Raw genomic sequence first — 16982 nt, 5'->3', positions numbered from 1 at the left:
TCGTAACGATTTGAGGGTGGAGGTGATTGGATGGCAAGTCCTGGAACCAAGTTGAGGTAATATATGCACCATAGATGTTGACTTCAATTCAATTTAAGGACCTACGGTATCTACGGCTTCATGGCTGTGAAGGATTCGTTCCCCCCCCCCCAACTTCCCCCTCTGCTGGAACGCTTGTCCCTTAATCAGTTTTGTCATGTGATGTGGCTTACGTCTAAGTGCTCTCTTGCACATTATGGTGTCTATTTCAGAGTATCTCTCAACTTAGCCTATCCCAGCTGAAAGCCTTTAATGTACATTGCTGTGCTATGTTCATGCTGTGTATTATTTAAATACTGTGTTTAAATAAGCTGCCTTCAAACCACATTAAATGGTCAGTGTAGATGTGCCCTTTGTTATCCCTTTGGACACTTCAATCTACTTATTATGCAAAATCTGTGCCATTGGTACCCATGAAAAAAAATCTATAATATATTGCTGTCTCTGACTTTTTCTCTTTAATATTTGTTTTAGATCAAGTCTGCACTACATATGGTTCTCAAGGTATTTTGGAGTCTATTTATTTATTTACTTTACTTGTATACCGCTTTTCTCTCCTCCAGCAGGGGATTCAAAGCGGTTTCCAACGTAATTATGATGGAATTTAATGCCTCACATACAGACATCTAACACAATGTTAATAACATACAATTATCAATTATGTTGCTCTCCAGGACAGGAAAAGCCCTCTGACTTAAACACCACTTGTTGAATAGGAAAACAATCCTTTTGCCCTGTCCTTACAACTTTATTACACAAGCCCCTGCTCTCCAAAGTTAGTATTTGACTACCATGTCAGGCTATTGGCTGTTGTTGAAGTTATTTTATGTTGTTTATGATGTTGTTTTATAAACTTTATTGTGTGATGCTTTTATGTTTTAATCTGTGTTTGATTGGGCTTGTCCCCATGTAAGCTATCCCGAGTCCCTTCGGGGAGATGCTGGCAGGATACAAAAATAAAATTATTATTATTATTATTATTATTATTATTATTATTATTATTATTATTATTGTATTGTTGGTGTTTAGTTTTAGTAAGGTAAAGGTTTTCCCCTGACATTAAGTCCAGTCGTGTCTGACTCTGGGGTGTGGTGCTCATTTCCATTTCTAAGCCGAAGAGTTGGCGTTGTCCGTAGACACCTCCAATGTCATGTGGCCAGCATGACTGCATGGAGTGCCATTACCTTCCCGCCGGAGCAGTACCTATTGATCTACTCACATATGCATGCTTTCGAACTGCTAGGTTGGCAGAAGCTGGGGCTGACAGCGGAAGCTCACGCTGCTCCCTAGATTTGAACCTGTGACCTTTTGGTCAACAAGGTTAGCAGCTCAGTGGTTTAACCCACTGCACCACTGGGTGCTCCATGAGTTTAGTTTTACAAGAGTTCATATGGCATCACAGTGCATTTTGGGCTACCTGATGTCAGGAACCAAAAGTTTGACCCCTAGTATGCCAGAGATGGGTTCCATATTAGTTTCATTTGATTCCAGTTATTTCTGTCTTTAGTGAAAGCTCTCCAGGGACCAACAGCTGGTGACTTGAGGTCTGGTTGTGATCCATGGACTACCATTTTGAATAGCCGTATTTCAGAGCAACATTTCCAAAGCTCTAGTGGTCAGGTGTTTTGGGCTTCAATTCCAGGAAACCTCAGCTGCCTTGGCCAATGAGGTCAAATCCAAAACACTTGAAAAACCAGAGTAAAACTACTCTATACTGGGGTGGATACAGTATGTGCAAGTATGGAAATCAAATATAGTGATGTAGGGAAGAGGAAATACTCCCAGATCCTTCCCCTCATATTTCTACGTTTTTCAACATTGACAATTTAACTTGACTGTCACACTAATTATGTTTCCATTGGGTTTTGACAATTCTATCAACATTCCATTAAAACTCAATTTCAAATCTCTCATTTTTGTCTAAAAATTATATTTTAAGCCACGGGAAGTGTATCTATGCTTTTCAATTTCAAATACCATGGTTTCTCGTTAACTACTTGCTTCAAGAGAGGCCAGAAAAAAAATTAATGCATATCACCTATCACTACTGCAAAAGTGTTCCAATTAATCAAGTAACAACAGGTAGCAGAGATCAAATTTAATGCAAGTTAGTGAAGCTTAGATGAAATCCATTAAGTCCAGAGTGAGGTAATAAATGTTCTATTTAAACACAGTGCCTAATTGACTTTTGAGTCTTTCATTTCAGAAATGCATTTGGTCATTCAGACACTCAGTTCACGTTTAGCACAGTTCAACATGTCTTTCCTGTATCAGATGTCCAGTTTACTCAATACTAATTTTTCTCTTCCTCCTCATTACTTCTTAGTAGTGTCATTGGATTTAGTTGTTTTAAGAGCAAGTTTCCACGGCCTTTATTTATTATTTATTATTTTTATTTACTATATTTATATACCGCCCCTCTCAGCTCAGAGGTGACTTGGAGCGGTTCACAAATTGGCAATAATTCGATGCCATAAAAATTAAAATAGTAAAAACAATCAAGAAATTCAAATAAAAACAATAACATATAGTATAAAAATATAAAAACTGTACAAAGCCTTAAAACATTGTCACGAGCGTCTCCATGTCAAGTCATTATTCCATTGCATTGCGTAGTTCCATAATTTGCGAAGGCCTGCTCAAAAAGCCAGGTTTTCATCTTCTTTCGAAAAGTCAGGAGGGAGGGAGCCAATATCTCTAGGCAGGGAGTTCCATAGCCGAGGGGCCACCACTGAGAAGGCCATGTCTCTCATCCCCACCAAACGCATCTGTGAAGAAGGTGGGAGCAAGAGCAGGGCCTCCCCAGAAGATCTTAACATCCTAGAAGGTTCTTAAAGAGAGATACGCTCTGATAGGTAAGCCGGACCAGAACCGTTTAAAGATTAATTCCCTTTGTGAAACTGGTCACATTTCTGATATATCTAGAAGCGCACATCTGATCACCTTCATCACTGATGATATCATGACAAATACCATGTAGAGAGGTAGGTCTCTGCTACAAGGCAGATGGATTCTGTAATCTTTGTAAACATCATGGGCAAGTGTTAAGAACTGGAAAAATTAACTCATATAAATCACCTTGTTGTGTACTTCTAGCATTTCCTTTGTTGTTTGAAGCAGAAAAAAAAAGAAGGCTGAGAACCAACTGGGAGAGATTTCTTCCTCTGTTGCTAGCATGCTGTACAGTTCTCCCATCTTTGTGTGTTGGTGGAGATGGGCCATACTTGCATGATTTGATTTTTCTGTTTGATTCCATACTCTTGGAAATCTATACCCTTGGGAATCTCTCTTCCATTGCCTCACCTTATATGTGCATCACTCCAGCCAAAATGCTCCCTCTATATATCTAGTTAATAGGAATTTGTCAGCTGAGGAATAATCTGGTGATAATTTGTCTGGAGTCCCAAATCTACTATTGGCTGTGAGGAGGGTTGGGTTCCTTCACTGAATGGTCTGGAATGCTATACTATGTGCTGCATCATTTACATCAAACAAAACTTATACCACAGCAGTAACATGATGTTGCGCTCCAGGTTGAGAAGAAGCCCTCTGACTTTAAACACACCACACTAAGAGTGAAGAAACAAATCTTCTTTTATTGAAGTTTAGTAAATAGCCAAAAGAAATAAATGCTTGTAAGAAAATCAGAATGTTCCAAAAAGTAATTAGTCCATAAAAAGTAGTAACACAAAGCAACGTCCACACAAGAAATAAAAGCAGTCCAAGACAGCATTAATCCATCCAGGAATCAAGCAGGATGCAAAGACGATCCAAAAGGCTAAAAAAATTCCACAGAAACAAGACCCCTTGAACAAGACTTCCATGGCACAAGAACTTTGGTTTCCAGACGATGCCTGATCTGACAGGTTTTCCCTTGAAGCAAACTTTATATCCCAAAACTCAGAAATTGGTTTAATTTTTCCCCACGTTTTCCCTTTATCAGACACAGCCTTTTATCCTGACCATATCAGCCCGAAGGCGACTCAGGGCGGAGTACAAATCGGCACAATTAGATGCTATATAAAAATACGTACATCGGTTAAAAGCAAAAAAAAAAATCACATTATAATACATTTAAAAATCACGAAAGCAATAACAATAAAAATTATAAAAACTATGTTTTCTTGTTCAAATCCTCAACTGTTCCATTGTCTTAGCCGTTCCTAGTTCATATTCCAATTTGAGTTTATCTGTTCATGCTACAATGTCTTGGAATGTTTTTTATACCTTGTCCCAGAATTCTCTGACTTCATTTTAAAAAAATCAGGTGGACTTGCTATGCAAGTCTCTCCAAATGTTTTGAGAAGAACAAGTCCAGTCCTTTCTCAGATTGTGTTCAGTCAATGAAAAGGGAAATGGGCATGGATTATCTGTTCTACATTACAGGTGATGCCTTATGCCTATGGCTGACATTTGTGCCCTTTCCTCTTTCATTTCCAGTTTTCAATTCCTGTTTCAAAATACTGAAAAAAAACCCCAATTTTTCTGTGTGAAGATTGTTTTATAAAGTATCTTGCAAAGACTGCTCAAAGACACATGGTAAATGTGCTGTTACACCCAGACACTATAAAAATAAAACTAAGATGTGCTTATCTCTATATCTGGGTGAACTGTGGATGTCTTTCTTTAGAAGCTTGAGATTCCCAGCAACTGAGGCTACACCAAAAACAGAATATTTATTTCTCAAAGTCCTTGCAGACTTGGCACAGCTTGTCAAAGTTACAAACAAAACAGTCAATTAGTGAAACCATAGAGATGTTCTTTCTTTCTTTTTTCCTCTAGTCATTGAGTTGCCTTCCTCCAAATCGTAGAAAAAATCCTGAGATCTTTTAACCCCAACCCTGAGCTACTATCTTTTATAAAGTGTAGGCCTTCCCTATTCCAGCCCAAGGTTGGTTTTGAAGATGAGGCAAACAGTGGTCAATAACTATCTCAATAGTCCTTAATACTAAATAGCTCAAAATCTCAATATGCTACTATAACTCAATTAAGACTCAATTAATACTCAATCGCCTTTCTTAATAACTTAATTTGGCTCAATTACTCAATTGTACTTACAATGATTTTTTCAGAGCTCTCTGACTGGCCTTACAGCACATCTGAGGCTTTTCTCTAAAACAGAAGGAGGCAGGGAAGATTCCAAAATGGAGATCTCAAGCCCAGGAAAAAGGGCAGTCTCTAAACCCAAAGAGATACTTTCTAAGCCAATAACTGCAAAAAGGCCTGCAGGCTGGCCTTCCAGCCTCTGATGCTGTTAACTTTCAGGGTGCAGCTGAAATTGTAGCACCCTGGGGAAATGCAAAAGAATGCTATCCCCTGCAGCTAAAAGGTAAAGCAAACCATGCTCCTGGAAGACGGAACAGTAAACTTCAAGACAATGCAGGGATCTCAAGTTGGACCTTTCTATTCCAAGTCCACCATTCAGGATTTCAAAATTGACTCCTATATTGTTTGCTGAACTGTAGTTCAGGCTTTTGCATAACTAATCCCTCTTTGGTACATAACATTTCTTTTTAAAAGCATGAGATTACCATATAATTCTAAATTTGTTAGCATTTCTGTTGCCATAAGACTCTTTGTTGCAACAGTGTAAATGGCTACTTCTTTGGAGAATATTTGGAAACCCGTTGCTCTGTGTACAAGGTAAATTTGTTTTGTTATTGAATGCTATACATTGAATATTACTTGTATTCCTGAAAATGTGTTGCTGCCTCCATGTTCCAGAGGCCAATAGTGTTCCTTGCATTAATACAACTGTTACCATGTGCACATATTACTGTAAGTCTGTTTCATTTGCCAAGACAGCAGAAGGGCAAGGTCTCAGCCTAATGTGTATGGCTATATGAATTTGGCTTCAAAACCGGTACTATATTCCATCCAGTACATGTAATAAACTAGCACTATAACTTCACTTCAAGGAAGCTGAGTGACACTAATGAGTTGGGTTTGTATGCCTGTAGGATACCTGTCAGTGTGCTTTGAAAACAGCAATTGGAGAATTACGTATTAAACTGGAGAATTGTCATGACTCTGTCAAAGCTGTTGACAAGCTTCTTTCAAGTGACTTATTTGTTATTTTCCTTTGTGTCCCAGGAAAATCAGGTTTTCGCTTATGCCACTTGTTTCACCATGCTAAAAATTAAATTCAGGCCATTGAGTTGACAGACGTTGTGAAGTAAGAACAACAACATATTTGCCACTACCTAGCAGGCAGCAGTGCCTCTATACAACACTGTCTTTGACAGGCCACTAACTGCTCTTCAGCGATTATTGGTTGTTAGTCTCTCATATTTTCAGTTGTGGACACAGAAAACTGTCCAAGAAATGGAAATGGGTGTGGATCATCTGCTGTACATTGTAGGGTGATGGAGAAAAGAAACTCTTCGTAGACCTCATAGAGGTCTCTCCTGCCCTATATTAACAAAGTCTTTGCAGCAAGATACTAATTAGTCCTGCCAAATTTTCTCTTGCTCTATATTAACTTAAACTTTGGTAACAATGATTGGAGTCTGTGGTCTTAATCTATTACTAGTTCTCAATAGAATTGGTGTTATGAGGGTTGAATGAAAAGTAATACCTTCGTAACTCCTCAAGAGATGGCAGTACTGGGATGAGGCAGGAACTGGCTTGTTCAGTAGACTCTTCTCTAAAGTTCCATTTTGGGAGGAAACCTTAGCATTGAATGGTTGCGTTGTTAAAGTGCGAAGTATAGAACTCTGTGCAGACAGTCGGTAAATGCGACTTAAGCAACGTGTAGTGTTGTGGAACATATACATTATCGGGTCCATTAGAGTACCTTTGGAGAAGGAAGAAGATTGAGAAACAGCTTGGCAGATTTCCAGGTGTTTATTCAATACTCCAGAGTATAGGGTGATCAGTTTCCCAAGCCTGTCACAACCTTAAGGTCGCAATTGTCCAGCTTTTATAGCATGAAATTGCTAGTTTTACACATGCGCAGAACAACTCTGACATTTACACAATACAATCATTTCCAGGAATTTTCATATATAGTTGCCAAGGACATCCTTCTGGCAAGCACAACATGACCCCAAACATCTGCTCAATTATATAACTTTTCAACTTTACCCATTATCCCCAGATGACACGTTCAATTGTTCTTAATTCCCTTAGATCTCTTAAATGAATTATAACTTTATATATGTTTTTAACATAAAAGTTGATCAAGGCAATCTCCTAATCAATTCTGCCATAATTACTTTGTTAATAATTTAGTTCCACAGGAATTTGCTTTTAAATGAAACTTTTCTGAAATTGCCTGCTATTTACATTAAATAGTCAGGAAATGGCACTCTCTCACCATATGACCTTAGATGTTCCAAGTCTTGGATCAATATATATTGATTTCTGCATGCTGCCAATTCTTTGGTGGTTTCTTCATATGTCAACATTTAGCTAAAACAAACATTTGGCCTGTATAAACATGCAACCTTTGATCAGTTCAAGTTGACCTCCTATCAATCCATACCATCTGTCCGTTTTTCCCTTAATTTGCAAAATCTCCCTTGAGCTGTCTGAATCCAGGTAGGGATCTTTCTAAATTATGATTATTATTTTATTTTTCCCCTAACGACTGCCACATAGTCATTGAATTCTTGGCAGCAGAAGGTGTCATCCCAAAGGAGATTTATCAGAGAATGCAAGCTGTTTATGGTGATTGTGTCGATGTGAGTATTGTGCATCGTTGGGGGAGTAAGTTTAAAAATGTTGAAGTGAGAACATCTGACTTGCGTGACAAACAAAGAGTTGAACATCCTGTGACAGCAACCACTGAGTTTCACAAGTAAATGTTTGACAGAAGGATTCAGGATGATCGTCGTATCACTCAGAAATTTCAAGCACAATCAGCATTTCACAAGAACGTGTGGGTCACATTATTGTTTTGCTTGGCTATCAGAAGATCTGTGCACAATGGGTACCCAGGATGCTGATGCCTGAAATGAAACGCACAGACCTGAAACTTCAGAGACTGGATCTCACCACTGTAAGACATCCTCCATACAGTCCAGATTTAGCACCGTCTGACTTCCATCTGTTCCCGATAATGAAAGAAGATATGTGGGGACATCATTATGCTTCTGATGAAGACGTTGAGAGAACTGTGAGATGCTGGTTGCGGAAACAGAGTGTCAACTTCTTCCATGACGGCTTCAGAACACCTGTTCATGGTTGGCAGAAATGTATCCAATTGACTGGTGATTATGTGGAAAAGTGAATAGTGGTAGTAAAAGAGCACATTCTAAGGATTTTTTTCTGCATTTGATTTATTAAAATATTCCCATCCAAACCCAAGTAACGAAGGTGGAGGCATTACTTTTCATTCAACCCTCGTACTTGCTACCCGTTTGGCTTTGACTTTTAAAAGCAAAAGATTACCATATCATTACTATATCAGGTGGAATTAGTTTCTATTCTATAAATAAGGAATTTTCAAGTGTCCTGGTTAACAACCCCACCACTCAAGTCTTGCACACTCAGGGTTATGGTTTCCTTGATTAAATAAAGCCAACCATTTATTTCCTAAAGTTTTCCACATAACCAAGAATTGTAATCTTTTCCCTCTTACCTCATGATATGTCCAATATCTAATAGACTTATTAAGGAATTGAAGCTACCTTAGTAGCTGAGGCTACTAAGGCCTAGCAAGACTGAAATTACCTCCCCAAAAATGAACCAGAAAATTGCATTATGAAAGAGCAAGGAATTACAAAATTGCAAACTTTGGCAAGAAAGGTGAATTTTCTTTTTTAAAAAATGAACCAAACCGAGACCTTGTGGTGCAAGCTGATATGTTTACATAGTGAAAGACAAACACTCTTTAAATTAAGGAACTTGAAACAACCCACTAGTTCTGTAATTGATGAAGCACCACTTGATCAAACATAAGGAACGGCAGTGATGATCAAAGCAATATATTGATGGATGAGAAAATCCCTACATGAGGAGACTCTCTTCCTTATTGTATCTGTGTCAGATCTGTAGGAGAGCAGCATCTGCCCACCCACCTCTCTTTTCCCCAGCAGCAGGAATGGAGGAGGGATTGTGAGTATGCATGTTGAATGTGTGGATTGTAAGTGAATGTTTGAGTAAGTGCCTATGTAAACAATATAGCTATTAAAAAATCAGTACTAGCAACTGTGTGTCCATTTTATCTGAAAGTGCCTGAGACGAGCTGTCCCACTGAATATAGATTAAATAACATTTATAAGAATCAGAAAAAAATCATAATAGGTCTAGTCATTTTGGCTTCCAATAAACTAGAGTAGACCTAACTAGAATAGATCAATTAAAGCAATGAGATTTTCTTTTGTGTTTTTTTTTACCATTCAACAATTGTCTACAACTAGTCTTGTTGTAGTAGAGCTTGTATGTAACGCTGCAAGCAGTAGTATGAGTGACAGAAGAGGGAAAAGGGGTACTCGTGAGCAGGAGTCAGATGAAGAACAACAAAGGAAAAGGATCCGGGATATACTTATGGAGCCTACCAACGAAGACTCATTCAAAGGGTTTTCTGGAGATGAAGGGTCGATGAGTGAGGGGGAGGAAGGAGATACAGTGGATGGGAATAGAGGTACAAAGACGGTTACGCGGGAGCAGGAATCGGATGAAGAGTGTGAGAGGAAGAGGATCCGGGATATACTTACTGCTCCCACAGATGATGAACCATTTATGGGTTTCTCTGGAAGTGATGGGTCTGGGAGTGATCAGGATGAGGAGGACACATCAGACTGGACTAAGATTAAAGAGGTACAAGATGTATGTGCAGAGCCAACGTCTAGTGACTCGTTCATGGTTTTCTCTGGCAATGAGGATTGGCAAACAGGTAACACATCTGAGTCTTGGGGGATCTAAGTCTTGACAGAAGATGGAGAAACTGGAGGGATGGTAACAGGAGTTCACGTGTGGAGACAAGGACAGCTGTAAGAGATAGTGACGGGTGGAGGCCAGCTCATTTTCTGATGATGATCTGTAAGATAAAAGTAGGCTTTGAAATGGGTGATCTTTGCAGAAGGCAAAGTGTTGGTTACGTTCATGTACCGTGTGGTTTTGTCGCTGCCTGTTTTCCTGTTGGGCTTTGGGTCCGGGTTCTACAGCCTGGAGTTCTTGTTCCTGTGTGTTTCGATTTGGATTGACTTCTCGTGAGTGCGGATTTCTCCCTTCCTGAATCTTGGACTGAACTGACAATGACGCTGCTTGACAGACGCTTCTTTGGATTACTCCTACGACTACTCCTGGACTTCGGCTGGTTTCGGTTTCTCTTTCAATGGCTTACTGTTAACTGTTTGTGTGCTGCACTGGTTGTTTGCCGCTAAGTACTGCTATTTAATCCGGATTTTTTCTCTGGTTAATCCGGATTATATTTCCTTTGACTTTTTGAACCAAGTTTGGTTAGTTTTTTTAGTTTTAGCCAGAAACACTGAAGACTAAGTGTTTCTCAGCTTTTGTTTTGTTTGCAATAAACTTTACTTTGGAACTTTTACTGTGTGTGGCTCTTTAAGGCGTCTGTGTCTCGACAAGTCTACTCTAGTTGAAAGTAACCAATAAGATTCGGGTCTATGCATATCTTGCCCTATCCTTTTGCTGACTATATATGTTACCTTGACATGATAATACATGTTACCAAGTGTTATCATGTCAAGAAGCATAATTTTTGTTCTGTGTACAACTTTCAAATATAAGAATTTCATGCACTGGCTGTCCAGAATGTAACCTTTGTAGTGTTTGGCCAGCCATAGGTGGGTGTAGTAGGTGGAATTAGTTCCTATCTTAGTAATATATGTAAACTGAATAATGTTATCAACTGCTATTCTTCTGGACACAATGGGCTTCTCTGCTTCCTTTCACTTATATATATCTCCTGAATTACAAGGACTACATTGCAAGCCCAGTATGCACCACAAAAAGCTATAAAAAGAAGAATTACCCAGGACCCTATCACAAATTCTCAGCTATAGAATGCTAATGCATAAATAAACTACAAACTCCAGCATTCCATGGGATGTAACCATAGCAGTTAAAGTGCAATCACCAGAGGTGGCCCTAGGTAATTTTCAACGGTAAGCAAACGGTATTTTGGCACCCCCCCCCCCCACCAATCACTGATATATATTTTCTGTTCATCATGGGAGTTCTGTGTGCCATATTTAGTTCAATTCCATCATTGGTGGAGTTCAGAATGCTCTTTGATTTTAGGTGAACTATATATCCCCCGGTGGCGCAGTGGGTTAAAGCACTGAGCTGCTGAGCTTGTTGATCGAAAGGTCGTAGGTTCGATTCTGGGGAGCGGCGTGAGCTTCCGCTGTCAGCCCTAGCTTCTGCCAACCTAGCAGTTCGAAAACATGCAAATGTGAGTAGATCAATAGGTACCGCTCCGGCAGGAAGGTAACTTTGCTCCATGCAGTCATGCTGGCCACATGACCTTGGAGGTGTCTACGGACAACGCTGGCTCTTTGGCTTAGAAATGGAGATGAGCACCACACCCCAGAGTCAGACATGGCTGGACTTAATGTCAGGGGACTACCTTTACCTTTATATATCCCAGTAACTACAACTCGCGTATGTCAAGGTCTATTTTCCCCCAAGAGCGCCTCAAGAGCGCCCCTGGGCAAAATCAACTACGAATGCTTACTTTGCGTAATGGGTTGAGCCGCCCCTGGCAATCACATTGGAACAATTTTGTAGTGTGAAAGAGGTCAGAGAATCATAGAATCATAGAGTTGGAAGAGACCTCATAGGCCATCCAGTCCAACCCCCTGCCAAGAAGCAGGAAAATTTAGATAAGTAGATAAGACCCATATAATAACATAGGAGACATATCCAGATCTGTGAGTGTCAGAATGTGCAGCTGTTCTGATTTTAGCGGTGTTTTGTGGTTCTTGTTGTAACCCTTGTTGACAGTAATGGGAACAATGACAGTAAAAAAAGAAAAACAATTAGACTATAAAAAGTAAGTTCTGGAAATCTTCCTAATTTTGTTTTGTTCCATGCCAAAACGCAGTAATGGGAGCAGCTGTTGCATATAGACTACTGTGAGTAAGGCACTGGCTTTGATCTCTCATCATTAAACAAATAAATGAAAAGCCGCTTCAGTAGATAGAAACAGTTTTGTATCCAGGTAACCATACCCTTGCCTCATTGATCACTATGGTAACCCAGCTCCCTTCTTCTGCTCCTTTAAAATGAGAAAAGTATGTTTCACAGATAACAGAAATGGAAGAATCTTTGATTTTGCTAATCCATTCCTTGACTCTTCAACAGCGAAGGGTCAATCTCTAGTTCTAATACAAGTTTGAACTAAAATTGCTTCAAAACAAACACATGCACTACATAGTTCTGTTGAAAAAATCAAACTGGCACATGAGAAAGATAGGAAATATAGTCTGTTCACGATGGATGTTATTGCACGAGGCAGGCAAACCAGCATTGCAGCTGTATATTTTTGGAGACAGCCCCTCTTGCACCCTGTTACATACATCCTACTTCTTCCCATGATTCTCCAATGCTTAAATATTAATGGGGACATTCAGCAATTGCTCCCTGTTCCACAATGTTCCTGTCACCTACATTGGCACAATGGGTTCATTCCTCGTTTTCCCCTCTCTCCCCTTCCCCACTGCTCCCTAACTGTCTGCATTTTAAAATTCTATATTTCATATTTATAGTTAAAATTTGTGTTTGTTTTTAAATGCAGTGATTGTGCAATTGCACTAAAAATAAAAAAGAACAACAATAGTGCAGTAAAGTGGGTTATGCGGGTGTGTGGAAATATGATCACAGGACTTCAAATTAGCAAATTCGCACAATTCTGGTGATGAAAAGAGATTGTGCAGGTACAACTGTACCAGGAGCTCCTATTTTGTTTGCTTTGCATTGAATGTTTGTTGTAGTCCTACGTTTCAGGGACTCTGCAGATAGGTAACTTCTTTTGGCTGCAATCATAGGGCAAGCCACCTGTCAATTATAGTTAGGTTCCCTGGTCCCGCCCCCTTTTTGGGTTTTTGGAGGGAATAGGTGCCATTTTGGGTTCAGTCCATACAGAGAAGCCTTTCATGCAGGACATAATACCAAGAGCTCCTGTAGAAAGCTTCATCTTCTACAGCTTGGCCGGGGTTATACAGCCCACAGCTTGGCTGAGGATCATACAGCCTTACAGCTCCTTTGCTGAGGACTTCAGCCAGCCATCACCAAAACCTGAACTCCTTTTTCCTCTGGAAGTCTACAAAGCTCTGCTTGGTAAGGGTCACTCGCGGAAGCCAGAAGCAGTTGGTACCGGGTGCAGGGGCTCCACGCCAACAGAGGCAAAGACAGACTGCCCAGATTAGAAATTAAGGATTTCCCCATTAGTTAGTATACAATTATGAAGATAGAGCCTGTTCCCCGTGGACAAGTTTGAGAGAGAGCCAATAGACTGTTAAGAAAGCCTTAAAGTACCTGTTTGTTTTCAATAATAAAGAACTTTGTTGAACCTTTAAGCAATCTAAAGACTCTGTTTTAAGGAAATCCAAGGGCCTTTAATCCGAGGCAGCCCCGGCGTCCCGTTCGGCACACAGAATTTATGTCCTCCACAGAGATGCAATATCAAAGTTACTCAACCTTATCTATCTATCTATCTATCTATCTATCTATCTATCATCATCTATCATGTATCATCTATCTATGATCACTTGTGGCCAGGTATGATTGTCTTCCAAAGGTAGACTCTTGATGGTGGGTCCATAAGTGACTGTGGAGACCTATTTTGGGTCTGCATGGTCTTTCACAATTACGACATAGATTTCCAGATGGAAGGCAGTCCTGGCAAATCCTTAACATGCCTTTTTCTTGGTACATTCCTCCCTTTTGATCTCAATTTGTTTCTCTTCAAAACCCATAGCACCTGACCTCCAGTTACAACATTTGAGGGCCAGGGCTTCCCAGTTCTCAGTGTTTATTCCACTTTTAAAAGGTTAGCTTTAAGCCCATCTTTAAATCTCTTTTTCTGTCCACCAACATTTTAATTTCCATTATTGAGCTGAGGATAAAGTACAAGGAACTGCTTTGGGAGACTGTGAACAGCCCAGCAAATATGGCCAGCCCAGCAAAGTTGAAGGGGGAGGATCATTGCTTCAATGCTGGTGGTCTTCCCAAGAGACTTGCATGATTTTTGAAGGCAGCACTGATGGAATCTTTCTAGAAGTTGAGAGTGATGTTTGTAGATGGTCCACGTTTCACGTATGTATACGCTTTCACAGATTATACAACTATAGTGGAATAGCGAATTCATGTAATAAGTTAATGTCTGTGGTGTGGCTCACACATAACACAAAACATACTTGATTATACGGCTTCCAATGTCGTGCTGTGCTGATTTGTGTTGAATGAATCACATACTACTTTTATAACTTAAAAAAATGCAGTTTATGAGTTTTTCTCAGAAAAATTCCCAGCTCAAGCCCTTATTCTGAAACTTAGCCATGTAATAGAGGTCAATTAGAGAATAGTCTATGCTAATTAGGGGTATATAATCTATGTTCCTTTGAGTTTATAACTGGATGAGTAACTTTTAGCACTGTGTGAAGTTTTAGCCCAGTCTACTCTGCCTAAGAGGCAAAAGACTAAAGAAACATGAAAGTCCTGCCATAAATAATGTCTTTAAAGACAAAGTGCAAGTGAGAACTGGTGTACTGTGGTCTGAGTGTTGGACTAGGAAACCAGGAGACCAACTTTGGCTCTCAATCGCAATAGTCCCTGTTCCATCTCCCAGGAGCCTGGTTTTCCTTACCTTTCAGCTGCTTGAAGCTGCTTCCCCTTGCATTTCTCCCAGGGTTGCTGCAGCTTTGCAAGAGCTCTGAAAGTTAACAGTTTCAGAGGCTAGAAAGCCTGCCTGTAGGCCTCTTTGCAGTTATTGACTTAGAGAGCAGCTCTTTGAGTTTAGAGCCCGCCCCTTCTCCCAGGGAAAGATCTCCATTTTAGAATTTCCCCTGCCCTTTTAGTTGGAAAGAAGAATTCAGATTATTATTATTATTATTATTAACTTTATTTGTACCCCGCTAGCATCTCCCGAAGGACTCGATGCAGCTTACAAAGGCCAAGGCCTCAATACACAACATAACAATACAAAACCTAAAGCAAATTAAAAACAATTAAAGCAATATTAAACCACAAACAGTAAACAATATACCAAGACACAATAAAACGGGGCCGGGCCAGAGTAATTGGTACAGATGTGCTGGTGACCATAACAGGGGAGCTCTGAGAAAACCATTGCAAGTAATAAATTGAGTTATAGATAGAAAGATAAATGGAGTTATAGATAGAAAGATAAACTGAGTTATAGATAGAAAGATAAATGGAATTATAGATAGAAAGATTTATTGAGACATATAGATAGATATTGAGTAACACTGAGAGTTATATAGACAGCTAGATTAATAGAGAAGCTATTGAAAAAGTGTTGAGCATTTGCCTCCAAAGCTAACTGAGCTGTAGATAGGGGAAAAACCTGCTTTTTTCTAGCCATAGGAGCCCAGGGTTAGGGTAAAGGGACTCCAGAATTCCTTATTTTTACCTTTTGGAGAAAGATTACCTCAATAATTGAATGCACGAAAGCTCATCTCTATGCTTTACCAATTGACTTTGATGAGCTGTGCCAAGTCTATAAAGACTTTGGAAATAAATGTTCAGTTTGCTGTTCCATACTTGAAGTGAACTCAGTTACTCAGAAAGTTTGAGCTTTTAAAGAAAGATCCCAGCGGTCCACCCAGACAAAGTGAGCAGCACATTGCAGTCTTATTTTTAAGGCGTCTGAGTGTGACGGCACAGTCCCATTGGGTCATGGCAGGCCTGTAGACAGGATTTTGATTTTGGGGGGGGGGGGGGGAGGGCTGAGTCTGAGTGAAAGAAGGTCTACCCTAGCAAACCTTTTGTATCGTTACCCCAATACCCCCATGCGTATGGGATATATTGAGTATGGTGATCAGATCATGATATGAATAAACATAACAGTTTAAATAATGCACCAGTAAGGCCTTTTAGCGAACCACCATGAGAATTTGGGGGGGGGGGGGGGGCTGAAGCCCCTCAAGCCCCCCCTCCCCCGGCTACATGCCTGGGTCATGGAAACCCACTGGGTGAACTTAGGTCAATCACATTCCATCAGCCTCTGAAGAAGGCAAAGGTAAACCTTCTCTGAACAAATCTAGCCGACCAAATGCCATAATGATAACCTTAGGGTTATCAAATGTCCAGACTGATTTGAAGTGTACACTGCAACTTATTTTATTGGTATAACACATTGATCTTATCAAGCTGGGGTGCTGATGCATTTCTTATTTGCCAAGGAATTTGGTCCTCTAATTAATCAAAATATTTCTCTTATCATTATGGCATTTGGTCGGCTAGATTTGTTCAGAGAAGGTTTGCCTTTGCCTTCTTCAAAGGCTGAGGGAATATGATTGACTTAAGGTCACTCAGTGGGTTTCCATGACCCAATGGGACTATTGCAATTGAGAGCCAAAGTTGGTCTCCTAGTTTCCTCCCCCCTCCAAAATTAGTCTGCTGTTATTGTTGTTGCTAGCTATATTGTAATGTTGTTTTACACTGTTTCATGCTGTCTTAATTGTTATTGCTTTGTTTTACATGACTTGGGCCCCATGTAAGCTGCCCCGATTATCTTCAGGGAGATGGAGGCGGGGTAGAAAAATAAACTTCTTCTCCTTGTCGTCCTTGTCGTCCTTGTCGTCCTTGTCCTCCTTGTCCTTGTCCTCCTTGTCCTTGTCCTTGTCGTCCTTGTCCTCCTTGTCCTTGTCCTCCTTGTCCTTGTCCTTGTCCTTGTCCTTGTCCTTGTCCTCCTCCCCCTCTCCCTCTCCCTCTCCCTCTCCCTCTCCCTCTCCCTCTCCCTCTCCCTCTCCCTCTCCCTCTCCCCCTCCCTCTCCCCCTCCCCCTCC

The sequence above is a fragment of the Anolis sagrei genome, chromosome 5, assembly GCF_037176765.1.
Source record: "Anolis sagrei isolate rAnoSag1 chromosome 5, rAnoSag1.mat, whole genome shotgun sequence".
In the NCBI taxonomy this organism is placed as follows: Eukaryota; Metazoa; Chordata; class Lepidosauria; order Squamata; family Dactyloidae; genus Anolis; species Anolis sagrei.
The sequence above is the reverse complement of the archived record's forward strand: the minus strand, read 5'-3'. Positions refer to the sequence as shown.